Source organism: Hibiscus syriacus, unplaced genomic scaffold, assembly GCF_006381635.1.
Source record: "Hibiscus syriacus cultivar Baekdansim isolate YM2019G1 unplaced genomic scaffold, ASM638163v2 tig00110984_pilon, whole genome shotgun sequence".
NCBI lineage: Eukaryota > Viridiplantae > Streptophyta > Magnoliopsida > Malvales > Malvaceae > Hibiscus > Hibiscus syriacus.
In genome coordinates this window covers 673801-687595 of record NW_024062938.1, presented here as the reverse complement: position 1 = coordinate 687595, position 13795 = coordinate 673801, and the positions used below count along the sequence as shown (strand labels likewise).

Below are 13795 nucleotides of genomic sequence, written 5' to 3'. Positions count from 1 at the left end.
CCTCATCCTCAATAATTTGTATACATCCTCGACTAAATATATTTCGACATAATACGCTTAATATGGTTACACTCGTTGTAACCCACTCTTATGAGTGATTTTAGGCATGCTAGGTCATTTATGTCCCTCATGGACTAAGTCTTATTATTACAGATCGTCCTTAAATCTTACGGCCCTAAATGAATTAAAATTGGCTATCCAAAGTTAGTAGTATCGATACTCTACTTTTAATATCGAGACCCTAGGGTCAAGTATCGATACCCCTATGAGTATTGGTACTAAAAATACATTATGCTTATAAAATTGAGGTCTAGTACTGATACTATCACCCTGAGTATTGATACTGGAGGGGAAATATTGATACTCTCTGGCAATATTGATACTCCCAGCCTGAAATCCCTAATTTTAGCCTCAATTCATCTAGTATCGATATTATTCATCCCAATATTGATACTCAGACTCAAAAATTCATCCTAAATGGCTTGGTTTGGGTTCTAATTTTATTCTGAAGCTTTGTTAAGTTTTTTAAGGTCTTAAGGAGACTTAAAAACACTCTTTTTACACTTAAAACGTGATTTGATCACAAATCAAATATAAACCCTAAAATGCTTAAATAACTAAATATTAGCAAATTCTTTGAATTTATGAAAACTTAATACTTCAAAGAATTAGAAGCACTACCTTGATGTTTGAATCCCTAAATAAACCTCATTTAGCTAGCAAGCACTCTCCTTTTGATTTTTCAACATTTTTTCTCTAACCAACAAAGATGCAAGATTTTCTTAACATAAGAATGTTATGAGGAGTAAGAGGGACGATTTTACAACTTATTAAAAATGAGAATATGAGTTCTTACCACCAATTGATGTTATGGATAGGGTTGAGCAATGAAACCGAGAAAACTGAAAAATCGACACGAACCGAGTAAAACGGTTCGGTTCGGTTTAAAGTCTTCATTTTTTTGATTCGGTTCGGTTCGGGTTTTCCATATGAAACTCATTTGTTTCATATTGAACCGAATAGGCAAATTTTTTAAAAAATTTATAGTTTCAAGTGATTTTTTCATTGAAAAACTGATAAACCGAACCAAAAAAACCAAACCGAACCGAAAAAACCGGTTTTGGTTTTTTTCGGTTTTGTAACAATTCGGTTTCGGTTTAAATTTTGAAAAACTGTTTATTTCGGTTCGGTTCAATTTTTGGTAAAAAACCGAACCGAACCGAACCGAACTGAATATACCCCTAGATATGGATACTAGGTGAAGAAGAAAAGAAGAGAAAGGAAGAAAAATGAAGAGGAAATGGAAAGCCCGCGTCAAATATGAAATAAATCCCCAAATTTTATCTCCAATTTCTCTCAATGGTATAATTACACTTTTAGTCTTTGGTCTTTTGACTCATGTCCAAAAATTCCCTTTTTATGACTAATGAATCCAAATCCAAACTCAATTACGCATAACGACTTAAATTAAGATTACCACGGGATTCACTTACCTCTCGGGTAAACTAGAAATGATTAGCCCGAAATTTGAAGTGTTACATTCTTTGTTTTGTTTATTCATTTTTTTCCAGCCGTTCGTTGTGCATCGCATCGTTTATGTTTTCTGGAACTCACTTTTGTTTCGGTTTTCAATAATAGATAAGCTGGCATTTTGATTAAAAAATATTATATTTTTTCAAATCATATGACTATTTTGTAATTTTTCATAATAAAAGATTAAAAAAACCTTATAGTTAATGATAAAAAACTATTTTCGTATTTTACCTTTAATTATATAGCTATTGCACATTAATAATTCATCTAATATTTTTTTCTCGTGTTTGTATTATTATCATATAATTCTATATTTTAATATTTTTAATAGGATTCAATTTTAATTCAAATTCTTAAAACATATTTTCATTTAAGAAACATTTCAATTACATGTTTAAAGGTTGTTTAAATATAAACAATCCAGGCCAATAAAATCACGATGTAATAGTAGTGGTTAAAGAGAATATTGTTATCTTTAGAGGTTCAAAGTTTGAACACTTACAATTACAGTAGTTGAGAGATTATCAAAAAAAAGTATAGCATATATGATAACTCCCTAATAAGAGTTATATTTGCATCATTAGGTCTAAGTTTTGTACAACCTTAGGTAATTTATTGCTTAATTGTTAGATTGCAACGCATTTCATTATATTTAGTTCATGCATATAATAAAGGAGTGTGATTTGGTTTTCTGCACTTTTGTCTCCACATCATCCATCCTTTTCCTTCAACATTACCTCTTATATACTTGACCATGTTTCGAGTATCAGATACATCACAGTAAGTTGATAGTTGCTTATGGATCAAGACTAGATAGAGTTGAAAAAAAAATGGACATGTTACGAGGAAATAATCTAGCTATCACTATGGGGCCCAATGGATCAAGACTTGTGCAAAGGTTGGTTGAATGGTTTGCGTTGAAGACAATCATGCAAGTCGATCATGCAACTGCCTGGATATGTTCATTTCTTGTTTCTGTTTGTACTGGCTTATGGTTGCCTTACTTTTTGTAAAAAACTCCAACTAGAAAACCCGAGTGAAAGAATAAGCAACATGGAGATATGTTCGTTGTGTTGGGAATTATTGGAAGAATATTCTATGACAATATCATTGAAGCCGCTGAATATTTCAGCTACGACTATTGCATTGGTTTAGGAGGATATGGAATCGTTTATAAAGGCGCATTACTAACTGGTCAAGTGGTTGCTATGAAGAAACTTTATCAATCTGAATAAAACATGAAAGCCTTTGAAAGCAAGATTGCTTCTTTATCAGAAATAAGAATCATAACATTGTGCAGATGTATGACTTCTGTCCACATCCAAGGCATTGTTTTATTGTTTATGATTTTGCAGAAAACAAGAGTTTGAAAATTGTCTTAAGCAACCACTAAGCTTCAGTGATAGTATGTTTTAGGAACTCATCACTGATTTAAAACAATATAGTCTTCAGCAAAATGTGGCAACATATTATCCGTTTCCTTTTTTGAAATTAACGTTGAATTTATTAACAGTTGACATATATTAGATGAATTGATGGCCTAATCTAGATGTCAACATTTTATTGGAGCACCACCAAAAGGGCACTAATGGATATGCCAGTAGAGCCATCAGTTTCTGAAATGAACATTGACTGCTAACAAGCAAAATTTCAACTAAGTGAAATATGCAACCTAAATGCTAAAGGATACAGAAATAAAAATATATTTATTATTATCAAAATAGAAAAAGGAACATTTACTTCAAATAAACAACAAGTTGAAGCCCAAAGAACGAACAACCAATGGAAAGAACAGCTTTAGCAAGGCCAGGAGTATCAGCCAATGCTGCATAAGTGCCTGAAACAAAAGCTATCACCATTGCAGTTATCCCATAACTCGTTAACATGGTAGTGAGATACGTATAGAATGCATGAACATCCAACTTTTCCACAAATGATCTGCAGTAATGGAGGAACATCGATGTGGTCGAGAAGCAAAAGGCCAAAGCATTGGCTACCACAAACACTCTAAAAGCCGTTTTCCTGCTCAAAATCGCCATACCTGCTTCGGGGCCACCATCGCTTTTGTACCCTCCGGGCATGGTGAAACCTGCGGCGAATGAGACGGTGGCGATCAATGTCGTCACCAGTAAGTTTATACTGGCGATGTTTGGAGTTGCTCGAGGCTGGGTTTTCTGAGTGCGGCGGGTTCAGGTTTTCTGTTTGAAATAAGTTGGGCTTCAATGGCGGCAACATCGGATCCTGTCTGGGGTTGTTGTTGATTTGTTGTCGACTCACTCGATCTTGTTTTTCTGCCGTTCTTGTTGATTGAATGCTCCAAACTTTCTAGACCTCCATTGCTTGCAAGACTCATTGTAACCCAAGTCTGCAAGTACCTCAAATACTCAGATTTGAAACTCTTAAAATCTAATAAAATACAAAGTAAAACGACATTCATGGATGAATTATGTACCTTTTCATAGTAGCCATACTCCTTCAACAAAATAATGTCTATAACAGTGAGACCCTCATTGTTTCTGGCTGTCTTGTCTACCCTACCATCTTTTATCAGCAGATCAAAGATTTTCTGGTTATTTCCATGGATTGCTGCAAGATGCAAAGCAGTGTTACCTTTGTTATCTTGCTGGTTTATAAGCCCGTCATGCGAGAGACCAATGCCAAGAATAAACTTCACACAAGCGAGCTTCCCTCTTTCAACCGCCAGGTGAAATGGTGTTTGGCCTTCATAATCTTGTAAATCCCAGATTTCTGGGAACTTATATGCCAGCAATTCTAAGATGGCATCTTCGCCTTCTCTTGCAGCAATGTGAGTGATGGTCATGCCTCGCTTATCTCTTTTATGAGCGATTGATGAATCGACCTTGTCTAGAAACACCTTGAAAATGCCGAAGGCACCGAAATGGATTGAATAGTACAGTGGTGTCCATCCGAACTCATCAGCTTCGTAGAGTGCCCGTTCGCATTTTTCCAATAAGAGTTTTGCGAAATCTGGACCAAGAAGAATGATAAATATTTGAGTAAGATACTTTTAGCATATGATTATGATCTTGTTGGTGGAACAAGTTTGTCTCGTCAGCCGTTGACAATTCACCTCCTCTGATTTAAGCAAACAGTCGTGGGCGGTGAAGGAGCGACCATTGGCCGATGTTTTTCTGTGATAGAGATAGAAGGCATGATGTGGGATGAGTGAAGGAGGAAGAATATGAGAGATAACATTTTCTTTAATCGTAACTGATAGGTATTTATAGTGACTCTAATTGATAGTGCTAACCATAGGGTTATTATGGTTAGTCATAGGCTAACGTATTAAATATATTTGGATTAAATATATTTGGTTGTCAGTTCTTGGATTTCGCTTTGATAGATCACATGGGCCTCTCATAAGTCTTATCTTATGCATTATAGTCGTTTCAGAGGTTTTTTGATGACCTTTAGCTTATAAGATATGTGTTACTTAGATGCTCAGTAGACGAAGAGGTTATCCAAAGGTCTCAATGGGTGGACAACTAACCATTTCGGAGGTGTTCTCATGAGGTATAACAAATTATCCCAAATTTCATAAAGTGGCTTGAGATAAATCATGTGTTCAAAGATGTCATTCATATTGATAAGGCGTCTCTCGAAGGTTCCTCGACTTCGGTGAAAAATATATTGGTAATCCCTCAATGTTGTCCAATACCAATAAAAGAGGATAAAATTATCTTAACGCTTGTAGGAGCGGAGAATGATAATTCTTGTTTTGCGAAGGAGTTATGTTTCTTTCGGTAGATATATCTGGAGGATGTCTAAAAAGAGATAAACTTACTCAGAGAATAGAGGTTCTTATATAGAGTGGTGTCTCTTACAGAGCATAACATCTTATGCATAGGAACATCTTACGTGGAAGGAAACATATACATCTCAGCACCTTTAGCTAGACGTTGCTAGCAGTAAGCAAGTTACTTTGTTAAAAGATAAGTTCAAGATTAAATGCATTTGGGATTACCTCTATACCTTCATATACATCATGTGGAGGGTTCTCAACGCTCTTAGTAGTGTAATGAAATGATTGATATTGTTTTATTTCTTAACGAAGGTTAAAGGTACTTTATATCCTTAGAGGAATGATCATGATGTAGAGACATCTCTACGTAAAAGTTTTCAACTTTAGATTCTAAGTGTCTTGTTGAAGAATAGAGGACCTCAGGGTAAAGAATCTCGATGGTTAGGTTAGATATGTAAATGGAGGCATTTTACTACTCCGGTATAAGTTTAGTTGGAGGTGTCTCTATGCTGTGTTACTTAGTGGAGGACTTCGGTCATTATTATATAACGAAGGTTTTTCTGTCAAAGGCTTCTTCATTAAAAGTCCCCGATGGTTTTTATGGATTATCTTTCATAAGGCGAAGGTCTATTTCCGCAAAGTTCTTGACTCTTTAAACAGAGTTATTTGTCATAGGTGAAAGTATTTTTCGCGCAAAGTTCTCAACCCTTTATATGGAGGTATTCGTCACAGCGTGAAGGCCTTTAACGCAAAGTTCTTGATGCTTTATGTGGAGGTATTTTTCAGTAGGTGAAGACATCTTCGCGTAAAGTTCTCGATGTTTTATGCAAAGATATTTGTCATATGACAAAGACTTCTTCGTGTCAAGTTCCTGGCGCTTAGTGTTGAGGTACTTTTCATAGGCTGAAGGCCTCTTCGCATAAAGTTCTTAATACTTTATGCGAAGGTATTAATCATGTGAAGGCCCCCGTAGAGGGTCAACAAAGGTTTTTTTTTCTCTTTTGTCTATTGCTAGAAGTAAGGGCAAGATTATTTTAGCAAAAGATTGGGCAGAAATTTCTCCATGCCTTCAACTAGAGAAGAGGTATCTCATCACCCTCGAATAGATCCGATTATCAGGTAGAGGTATCTTTGTCTTGGTGAAAACTAGGAGGAAAGGACGACTCTCCCATTTTCAGGGCAAAGAATCTTGACGCCATAGTGGAAACATCTCAATATACTTTGGAGATAACTTCGATTTATATCAATAAGAGTAAAAGACATCCATACATCTATCGAGCTTCTATAGGGATCTTAATAGTTTTGGGATGAGGGCATCTCGACACTCTATTAGAGTGAAGGCTTTTAACTCTTTAGGTTGGTTTTAGGACTTAATCCCAAGGTGTGAGGCATCACAACACTTTCGGTCAGGTAGATAATGATGCTCATTTATGACAGCACTATGGCAATACACTACGATGGGTGCAGAGGCATCTCAACGCGTACCATACATGACAGGTAGAGCTAAGGCATTTATGTCGTGGTAAAGTCAGGGAAAAGACATCTCAAAGCTAATGCGCATGCAACTCAACCCCTCAGCTAAATCCATGGTCCTAGGTCGGGGTAAAGGTAATTCGATGCCATTTGAGGAAACTCACAATTCTATAGGTGCAGAAGCAAATCGACGACTTTACAATTTATCGACATAGGATTTTCTACGTTCGAAGTCATCTCAACACTCAAAGTAGAGGTTGCTCTACGCTCTTAACCAAAATAAGAGGCATCTCTACTATGGCAGTACAGTGGAGGAGTATCTGTTGTGGTAACCTAGTGTAGGATAAGGGAAACATACTTGGGAACTCGAAGCTAAAGCGGATGTATCAAAATAGCAACATATACATGTATTAGTTGTTCAAATATTATATACTACCATAGAGAGTGGGTTTTTATAAGTAAATAAACTAGAAGCACGTTGGTTGTTTCTCGTGGAGCATTCCTACCAAAATAGTTAGTAACTATTATTATCTGCCTGTGAGGCTATGCTCATCAATACCCATGAGGCAAAGAAAAGGGTTCTTGTAGAATCTTTTTCATGCTTTTCGATGTTTCCCTTGTAGAAGCCCTCATCCAAGGTGTGACTCCTTGTTATTCACAAGACATTCCTGCGACACCTTGTTGATTCCCAAATGCAACGGTGCTTGATGAGGTGATGGCTAGCTTTTCGTCCATATGTTCGAGTTGTTTCTTTGTCTGAGTTGCATTGGACCCGAAAATGGAGCAGGTGAAGAGAGCATGCTTTATGAAGCGACTTTGATCGATGTCACCTTCTTGATCCTACGCTTATGGGAAGGGTGATATGGGTTGTCAAAGCGCGTGTGGGTATTTCCTTCGCTTGTCGAAGTTGGTGAGGACAATTATGCTGAGTTTTGGTGTAGGTGAGGATGACTATTTTGATTCTTTTCTTTTGGGGGGGGGATGAGGATGGTTATATTGAATTTTAAGGAGGATCTCAATCGATTCTCTTGATCGTGAGGTCTTTCCACATTCACGGGATAAATTTTTATAGTCGGTCGTTGTCGGTTCACCCTTTTTAGTTTGTCTAGTTTGAGTGTAGAGTCGAGATAGGTGAGGGAGCCGTCATTGGGCAATGTCTTTCTATGATAGAGATAAAAGCATGATGGTGATGTAAAATTGAAGGAGGAAGAAGTCGAGAGAGATCCTTCTCCTCAGTCGTAGCTGAGATATATCTATAGTGACTCTAGATGATGGAGTCAAGACATAAGGTCAATTATAGCTACTCGTAGGCCAACATGCTAAATAGATCTGATTATTATATGTTGAATTTCATTATGATATATCACATGTGCCTCTCATAAATCTTATTTTACGCGTTGTAATTGATTCAGAGGCTATCATGATCCATAGCTTGGAGAATATAGGTTCCTTTGATATTCAGTGGGCGAATGGATTCTCTAAAGATCTTGGTGGGCGAAGGGCTGATCATTTTCGGAGGAGACCTCCGGAGGTATAACATATCTTAAATGGAGTGCCCGATGTTTCTTGAGTTAGGGGTTTTATTATTAGATTCTAGGTATTTTGGGGGGGGGGGGAATGTTATGTTTGGATATACCTCGATTTTTTTTAAAATAAATTAAAGAGGTGGAGTGAGGTTTGAGATGAACTTACCTCTGTAAATGTTGTTTTGGAAGGCAGCCTCAATGATTGCGGAAGGTCCAAAGGAAGAGAACTTGAAAGAGTGCTTGAATGACATATTGGTAAGGTACGTCATAGGACTCTTAAGCTTCACCATATAGGAAGACAACCTCAGAACTGCAATAGTACAACTAAATAAAATCAATTTGAATTCTGCAAAAATAGTTTTTGGGTTGCTATTAAATTTCATTTGAATAATAATTAGATATATTTGATTTTATTTTACATTTAGAAGATAAAATTTACATAGGCATTGCACATATGACTTATAATTTTATAACATATTATCATAAGTTAATTTAATTTTAAAATTTTATAATATGTGGAGGTAATTTGATTCAATGAGATAGTGAATAAAATATTAATTTGATTGTGATTTTAATTATTTGTTTTTTTATAAAGTAAACTATTCGTATGATCATTTAATTATTGTCCTTTTTATTTTAACCATCAATTTAAAATTTTGTAAATCAAATCACTTAACTAATTAAATCTTGCAATCAAGACATTAATCGTTAACATTTAACGAACAATGTGACGTGACAGTTAAAATATGATATAATTATATAATTGGTCAGTGTTACTTACATATTCTATTAATTTGGCTCTAATTTTTATAAATTAAAATAAATCTAACCCTCAAATCAGATAGTATCATGTGTCACGGTAAACAAGTGTCATGACACGTGTCTTCATTTGATTAAAGTGTTAAATTTTAAAAAGTTTTAGTTCAAGTTATTTCAAAATCAAATCAATATTTTAATAATCTATAATATTAAGGGGCGGATGCACTATGTCCCATAAGGGCCAAGTGCATCCCATTATTTTGGAAAAATAGTTAAATTTTAATTTAATTTGTTAAGGAAAAAAAGAAAAAAAATTGCACACTCATTATTTTTTTAAAAAAAATAAAATTTTAGACTCGCATTCTTAAAATTTTAAATCCATCCTGATAGTATATGTTTAGAATTTTTTAATCTATGATAAGGCATACACACCCTACATGCCTAAGTGCTTGAATCTAAATCCTCTAGAAAAAACAATATTTCTTTAAATACTAAGATCACTCAATTAATTCACTTAAACTCGCGTTTAAATGCAGTTATGTAAGAGAGAAGATGATTTCATCTTAACTTAGCTTTGGAATGATTAGTGGGCAGATAATAGAGGAATTACCTTCATCCTGTGATCGAATAACAGCTGCATGTAAAGCATTCATGTCATTTCTCCCCGCAAATGAGAAATCTGGAGCGTCTTTCAAGATGAGTAAAGCAATATGAAGATGCCTTTTATCCACAGCAATGAAGAGGGGGGACTCCCCAGCATCATTTAACAACGTAGGTAACTCACAATCTACTTTAATCAGCAACTCCACAATCCGAAAATGCCCATTTCTTGCAGCATCATGAAGTGCAGTATCATTCACCTGATTCACCATCTTTGTAACCCTTTCGCCTGCTTCGATTTCCCCACTGTTTGCACAGTTTACGAATATTTCAGCTGTTTCGAAACTCCCCATCCTGGCTGCAACATGCAATGGAGTGTCGCCTTTCGAGTTCTTTTGGTTCACCAGAGACTTCAATGAAGGATTCTCAATGATCGCTGCAGTCTTTACCATCAGATTGTATTTGGCAGTGACATGAAGAACGTTGTCACCCTCTGTTGTCACCTGCAAAAAAGCTGCTAAATCCCTGGTTGCAAATTCGCGTAAGGCAGCAGCGTTACCTGCTATTAAAGTTTCATACAGTTTGGTGTCCATTCCTTTTGGGTGTTTTTTTTTTTGTTTAGTTTCTGGCGATAATAATGGTTGAGCTCCATAGATTAAATGGTTATTTATAGGAACAAAATAATAGGTAATTCAAGCGTTTTTTCTTTGGGGAAATGGCAGTGGCGAAGAACCAATTGTTTTCCAGGAAATTTCTGCTGGTTTTCTTGTAGGAAACAACCAACGGAGTCTCCATAGCCGGCCTGAGTAATAAAGAAAACAAGAAATGTATATTTTAACCGAAATTATTAAATATATATATATATATCATTTAGTTTTAGAGTATTTGAACTCAGTTTTTACCGAATTAACTGAATAAATTAACCGAATAAACTAAAAATATTAAATATTTAATATATAATATATATTATTATTTATAAAATTCAGTTAATTCGGTTAACCAATCAATTAATCGAACTTAATTTAGTTTATTTAAATTCTTTTAGAAAAATTGGTTCAGTTAACAGTTACTGAAAAAAAATTCAGTTAATGAAATTTAAATAATTCGGCTCGATCGATTAACTGAATTACTCGTTTGAATACCCCTTAATCCCAGCGTTGAAATGGCTCCATATCATGGCGAAGGATTAACTAAAATAAATAAAGTGTTGTGTAAAGCATTACGCAAACATGGTGCTTGGTTCAGCGGCTAGGTGCGAGCGTATGCTTCCCATTGTCCCAAGTTCGGTTTTAAATAACTGCGTTGTTTCTGCTTTTATTCGAAATATGTATATTAATTCTATCATTTCTTTGAAATAACAAATAGAAAAATTAGAAATAAAATTAAAATAAAAAAATATAGGATTTTAATAAAACACGCAACTTCAAATCTTGAAATACATCCACGAGTAATATTATATTAAATATAGTAAATTAAATATAATATCAAACAACTCTAATTAATAAATGTTCTATTGATTAATTGTTTACCTTTAAAAACTAACACTCAATTGAATTTGGACTACTTCAGTAAATCTCTTACAATCATAATAGAATGAGCTTGCTTTTTGTTGCGGAATTAATGGTTCCATCGCAATATTTTATGTTAGAAGAACGAAGATTTTACTGTTTATTATATTTTGTTTTAAGAATGACAAAATCTATGCTTTATGGACAACTACATATTTAGCATCTAAAATATTATTTTTTCTGTTTTGGTACTCAAACTTTTTTTTTTAAATCATACTTAATATTTAATGTAGGTTTTTATTCGGTACTCTATTGTCGAAAACTTAATGGTGATATTAGCATGTCACCATAAGATAATATCATTTTATCATTGAAAAATAAAATAAAAATATCATATCAATAGTTCTGTTAATCTTTTAATGACATGTTTAAAACTTAAGCAAAACGTTAGGCATAGTTTTGAAAAATTAAAGTTTAAATACCAAAATGAATAAAAATAATTTAAGTACTTAACTTGTAATTTACCCAATTTTGTAACAATTCTTTTTAGAGAAAATCGCCTCAGTGACCAAAAAAAAGTTATAATATACGATTTTAACCAACTTTTTTTGGATTTGCCAAAATGACCAACAAAATCGCAACGCGATCCCAAGAATCGCAAATCAGTTTCCAAAATCGCAACGCGATTCTTGAAAATCGCAATGCGATAGTACAAATTCGCATTGCGATTTTCCAAAATCGCAATGCGAATATGAAAATCGCAACGCGAACACATAAATCGCAACGCGTATCCGTAAATCGCAACGTGTATCCGTATATCGCAACGCGTATCCGTAAATCGCAATGCGTATCCGTATATCGCAACGCGTATCCGTAAATCGCAACGATAATCCGTAAATCGCAACGAGAATCTTTAAATCGCAACGATAATCCGTAAATCGCAACGAGAATCTGTAAATCGCAACGATAATCCGTAAATCGCAACGAGAATCTGTAAATCGCAACGATAATCCGTAAATCGCAACGAGAATCTGTAAATCACAACACTGAAATTTTGGGTATATAACACTGAAATCATAAACTAAATCCCTAAATCGCAACTCATTCCATCTCCATCTATCACTCTCTCCGGTGACATCCGTTCCTATATCCAACGACATCCTTCCCAATCCGGCAACAGGTTTTAGTTTCGCAGCTCGTCTGTTTAGTAAATTAATTTACAACCATGAAATCATCTAATGTTGATCATGTTTGGATAGATTTGTGTTTTGGAGGGTCATGGGATAATGTTCATGGTGTTTTACAATATGCCTTTACCCATGAATCTTCAACTAAAATTGTCTTTACAAAAGTTAACTTATGAAACTCTAATGCTACGTGTTTCAAATAAATTGAATTTAGAGCCCCTAAGTGGATTTAGGCTATCTTATCAGAGAAATGGTAAGTTTTTTGTTAACCGACAATGAAGATGTTGAACGATTCATTGCTTACATTAGTGTTTCACAAGATGATGTTACATTGTATGTTGTTGAACCTAGAAGTAGTATTGTTGGGTCAGTAGGGTAGTAATCAACTAAGTTTTCTCAAAACCCACAACCTTTCTCTAATCCAATCCCAATCAACTTTCAGCACCAAATTCCGGTTTTCGTATTGACCAGTTAGACGATGATGAGCCCAGAAAAAAATTGTGAGTACTAGTCAGTATTCGAAATTTGGTCTTGGTCAATATCCGGACTTTGATATTGGTCAATACACGGATTTTGATGATGTTTCAGAAGAAGAAACAGACCCTGCGTGTAATGATTTTGATATTGGTCAATACCCGAATTTTGATGATGAAACAGCCGTTGCCGAAGAATGTATTGTTGATGATAATGAGGAGGAAGTTACGACTGTGAATGAAACATGTTGAACATCCATTCTGTAATTCATATAATCCTGAAGAAGAAAAAGAAGAAGAAAAAATCCCCGAAGAAAAGAAAATGCCACGGGCGTATAACTGGAATATGCCAGAATTACTTCAGATACCGGAAGACGTGTCACCCACGCATCGATATGCTGTTTTACAAAAAAAGACATATATTAGTGACTTACATAAATTTAAAAAAAAAATTAATCAAATTGAAATATAAGAAAAATAAGACTTACCCCCCCATCGAAATAGCCATTGTCTTCGACCCCTAATAATACGCCCCACCAAGACCGATCAAGCAACAAATAGATATCATCGGTGAGCTTGCATATGTCAGTGAAACACCCCTGGCTCTGCTCATGTAGATAAAAATCAACAGCGGTCTTAGCCAAAGGGTGTTATCCAGAATTGTGTCCGGTAGTTGATCCCTCTCCTCTTCAGATACCGGTATGGTACTGGCCGGTAACTCATACGAGAGCCAACTTGAATCCATCATGTCCGGCACGTCAGAGGGTTTCTCAAGAAGCCTACATATGACGCCATGTGAATCGGGCTCTTGAATGGTGGGAGGGACCTCTTCAATGATGACAGTGGCCTCTTGAACGGTGGGAGGGGACTCTCGAGGAATGATAGGGGGGCCTCTTCAACGATAGGAGTGGACTCTTGAGGGATGACAGGCGAGTCGGGCTTCTTCTTGCGGTGTCTTCGCACTATTGGGGTG

At 35.4% G+C, this 13795-nt stretch overlaps 1 pseudogene; it reads right to left on the bottom strand.

Moving 5' to 3' along the window:
* Positions 1 to 3225: 3225 nt before the first annotated feature.
* On the bottom strand, positions 3226 to 10255 carry LOC120148691 (annotated as a pseudogene).
* Between the last annotated feature and the right edge of the window lie 3540 nt (positions 10256 to 13795).